A 4,875-nucleotide genomic window follows, 5' to 3' on the forward strand; every position below is an offset into this window, starting at 1 on the left:
AAATGTTCTTAGTTGTAAGGAGTAGCACAATTCAGTCAATCCAAAATACCATGGGTCAATATTATGGATCAATATCGATGATAAAGTAGGGGTAAACAGATAAATAAATGGTTAAAACAATTGAAAGTGTTGTTGAGATTATGTATAAGTGATTGTGGGTGAACAAATAGGGAGAATTTCTATCAGCCAGTAAAACTAAGAAAGTGTTGTAAACCAATTGAAGGTAGGTAGGCCAAATTGAGGAGAGAAATCATGAGTAGATTGGAATATAGATTATAGTATGGTTATAGTGCATATTATTCATAGACAAAGACCATAAAAAATCAGATTGTAGATATAACTGCAATAGAATTCTAGCTAAGTTACTTCAAAATCTCAAAGCTAAAAATAGATTGAATTAGAAGTAAATGTGTAGTACTGAAGAATATTGAGAATACTTGAAGAAGAAATTAATTAGATCAGCTAATATTTAAATTTAAAATATAAAAAATGAGGGGATTGGTGTCTCCTTTAATTGGCTACCTGTAAATCAAGGGATTAGTGACTCCCTCAAGTTGGTGTATGTGAATTAGCGGTTGGGTATCTCCTTCTATTTGTTTCCTATAAATTAATGTAAGCATAGGCTAGTGCCTAATTTCATTAATAAAGAAAAATGTGTTTTGTGGTTTTCTCTTGTGTGGGTTTCCATGTAAAAATCTAAGCCTTCTGATCAACATATGTTCATTTTGATTTATGGTGTTTTTGTATGGCTTATAAAAAATAGCTAAAAGTTATTTTTTAAAGAACTATAATTCTCCCCCTCTCCTTTCACTATTATTTTTTCTTCAACAATTCCATTGCAATAATATTATTGCTTTCTTAATTATATTTCTACAACATAGAGGTTTTCCATAAATTTGCAACAAAGTAGAAAAAATAATTTACTTAACCCAGAAATGGTTTCTACCTAAGAGAGACTCCTCCCTTTCTTTACATGAAATCTCTAAATAGTTAGAAGAACTTCACATTGAAGCTAAGTTCCTCCATAAATAAGTCAAATATTTTATTTGTCAATATTTTATTGATTGCAACACTTGCCTAATTTTGGAATATTTTAAAAATAATTATGATTGAAATCAAATTAATGACTTAGTTATTTAATTTTTCTCATGTTTATAATGTTTTCAAAGAATTTTGAAATTTGCAATCAACATAAATATATTCTAATGTACCATCAATATACAAAATATACAAAGAAATCAAATTTGAGAAAGTCATCTTCTATGTACCAAAGGTGATCATGTTTCATCATAGTGAAATTAGTGCCATGTGTTCAACAAATGTTTCCATTTAACGAACGAGCGACATAGTATATGCATGCAAGGAATATTAAAGAATATCGTTAATTTCATTAGGTATTGAAAAATATTGCGCAAAATACTTTTGTTGAATCCCCTTTTATGCTCTCCAATACCTATAAAATCCATCATGCACGACAATACTACAATATATTAACCCTATATTTCACAAATTTAAAATTGTTTTATGAAAAGATATCATAAGATATTGATCACAATGTGAAATCATCATGATGTTCAAATTCAATAATAGCAGTGGAATTTTGTGATTATGTATTGAAAATATCAAATAAATTTAAACTAGCATTTGCACCTTATGTTGCAAAGGAAACGCCCTAAGGCATAGAGTGGTGAAGAATAGCATAGAGTGGGGAAGGATAGGGACATGTGAATGAACATTGTTGAAAGCAAGGGTGGATGATAATGAGTTACAATTGCAATAGTTAGTTATGTGTATTCTAAAAATGGATATTTTGTAAATAATAATAGTTTGTGAAAAAATAGCGACATGTGAATGGACATTGTTGAAAGAAAGGGTGGATGATAATGAGTTAGAGATGAATTTATTAGTTATGTGTATTTTGAATATGGATATTTTGTAAATAATTGTAGTGTGTGGAAAAATAGCAACATGTGAATGGACATTGTTGAAAGCTAGGGTGGATGATAATGAGTTATACTTGAAATGATTAGTTATGTGTATTGGAATATGGCTATTTGGTAAATAATAGTAATGTGAGGTTATTCATTATCCATGTAGTTGTTTTTGTTTATGTGAACATGTTTTTGTACATTATTTTAAATTTATTTTTTTTTTGGTCTTCCGAGATGTAATTTTTCCATATGCTACCTATTTATGGTGTTATTAGAAAATACTATTATATTGTAATGGAAGATGTGAAAGAAATGATACGACATTGTGAACAATATCATGGTCCTCGTTCCATATTTGAAAATGCATGAAATATTGTTGGAGCCATCATGACAATAATAAAAATTCTAGCATGCTTTTGAAAAAATTTAGCTAAATTTATTGAAAAAGTGGATTATAGTTGTCAAGTTTTAGAATTTTGAGTGCCTTAATTTTGCACAGAAAATGATAGAAATTACAGCGTAATTTTGAAAAAATCCAGCTAATTTTTTTGAAAATGTCAATTACAGTGGTCAAGCTTCAGTGTTTTGGGTACCCAGGCATTCATGATGGATGCTAAATCCATTTCCGCCATCCAAAAACAATTTAAACACTCCCACAGTCAAAGCTCGGAATTTGTCGTCCAGACAAAATTGTGACCTCTTTCGATAAGACTGGAAAAAAATGGTCTACCTTTGTGTGGGAAACATGATTGAACATCAAAGTTTCAAACGAATGCGTACATGCATAGAGGATTATTATGGAAGATTCCTTCTTCAGGGAATCATAATATAAGCCATGAGGATATTAAATGTCCTTAAAAACTAAAGCACAAAACTTGGGAGCTTCAAGACCCAGGAATGGAATTTGGTATTTGGTAACATTTTACAAGGGAAACATGATTGAACATCAAAGTTTCAAATGAATGCGTACACGCATAGAGGATTATTATGGAATATTTTTTCTTCAGGGAATAGTAATATAAGCCATGAGGATATTAAATTTCCTTAAAAACTACAACACAGAACTTGGGAGCTTCAAGACCCAGGAATGGAATTTGGTAACATCTTTAAATGGAGTTTCCAATACAAACTGACAGGAATCACCCACAAGCTTTCAAGTTCATGGCCCCTAAATTTTTGCATTCTTGATAACGTTTTCTCACTGTTTCAATGTCAATTTCATGATGCTTCCAAAAAAAATTACAAAACAATTTTATAAGTTTTAATTTCTATCTATAAAATAGCTACTCCATCATGAAGAACACAGATTATTGCTACTCCATCATGAGAATAGAGAACTTGCGAGCTTTGAGATCCATGAATGGAATTTGGTAACATTTTAAATCGAGTTTCCAATACAAGCTTTCTCAATCTGACAGAATCACCTACAAGCTTTCAAGTTCATGGGCCCTAAATTTTTGCATTCTTGATGATGTTTTCTCATTGTTTCAATGTCAATTTCATGATGCTTCCAAAAAATTATAAAACAGTTTTAAAGTGTTAGTATTTATCTATAAATTAGCTATTTCATCATGGAGAATACACATTTGTTAGGTATTATTTGGCATTTCACATCATGTTGTATTATGAGTCATTGTGTAAGTAAAGCAACATTGTGAATCTAGTGAGAGAAGGACCAAGGTGTATTTAGTAGTCACAATTGATTGAGGGATGAGGCACATTGAAGAGTCATAGATAAGAGAGATGAATTGAAGAGCATTTTGGTAGTACATCATGAGAAACGGTGTGAGGCATTTTGCCACCATTTGGTCATCTCAACATATTTGTTACTTTCTAAAACTGACATTTGCCAGGTATGCTTGTCCACTAAAGTTTGTTATGTGATTCACTGTAGTGTTGTAAGTTACACTGCATGGTTTCTTAAATTCTGCTGTGGTTTTACTAATTGCCTATATGGTCTTCTAAAGCCAAAATATTATAGCTTATGACATGACGTGTGAAGTTTACTTTCCAGGCCTTAGATATAGAAGAGTTTTGTTACTTGTTAACTGTTGAATAGTTGGCTATACTAACATGTGAAGTTTACTTTCTATGCTTTAGTTATAGAAAACAGTAGCTGAGTTTTGTTACTTGTAACTTGTTGAATAGTTGAGCATACTAACTTGTAGCCAGCTCATTGAAATAGGATTTAAGTTTGGAACTCATAATTTTAAGCCAAGTTACCCAATTTGAAATAAGCAGCCATCTTCAACATGCACATAAATTCTATGGTGGGCTGGGCAAGATTACAAGAAAAATGTGTATGTATTAAGAATAATTGATGATATAGCTATGCGTTGTTCTCAATGGTGATAGTCAGCAACATTTCATTGTATTATTCCCATACAAGGGGAGGCCACACTTGTTGCCGAGTTAATAAAAAATTTGCTGATATAATCACCTTACTTACAATGACAATAACCACTCTTACACTAGTAGCACATCAAATCATATCTAAACACCAGTACACATGAAGTTTATTATATCAGAGTAAATGTAACCTGCATGTCTAATTCAATTCCATTACCAGTAGTTCATTCCATCAATTTGTGATGCTTATATGACATATATTGTCTAAAATGATGCAAGCATAAAATTTCAATGCAGTACTACAAGCCTCCTGGTCTGGTTGAACTCATTCTGTCAATTTGTGATTCTTATATAACATATAGTCTTTAAGGAAGCAATCAAGGAAACTTTAGTACAATCCCGTAAGCCTCCTGCTTTAATTGACATTCCAAGGAAAATTGTAAAGTTATAACTAAAATTGTAAGTTGGTTTGGATGGCCTAAGACCCGACATATCAAATCAGCGAAGGTAATTACTAAAATTCAGGTTATGAAGTCCCAAAGCCGTTGGCATTGCTCTACTATGAAAATTATTGATCTTAGTGAAACCGCATATT

The sequence above is a fragment of the Pinus tabuliformis genome, chromosome 2_2 (genome assembly GCF_031772625.1).
Source record: "Pinus tabuliformis cultivar Carrire ecotype Pingquan chromosome 2_2, CPIR1, whole genome shotgun sequence".
NCBI lineage: Eukaryota > Viridiplantae > Streptophyta > Pinopsida > Pinales > Pinaceae > Pinus > Pinus tabuliformis.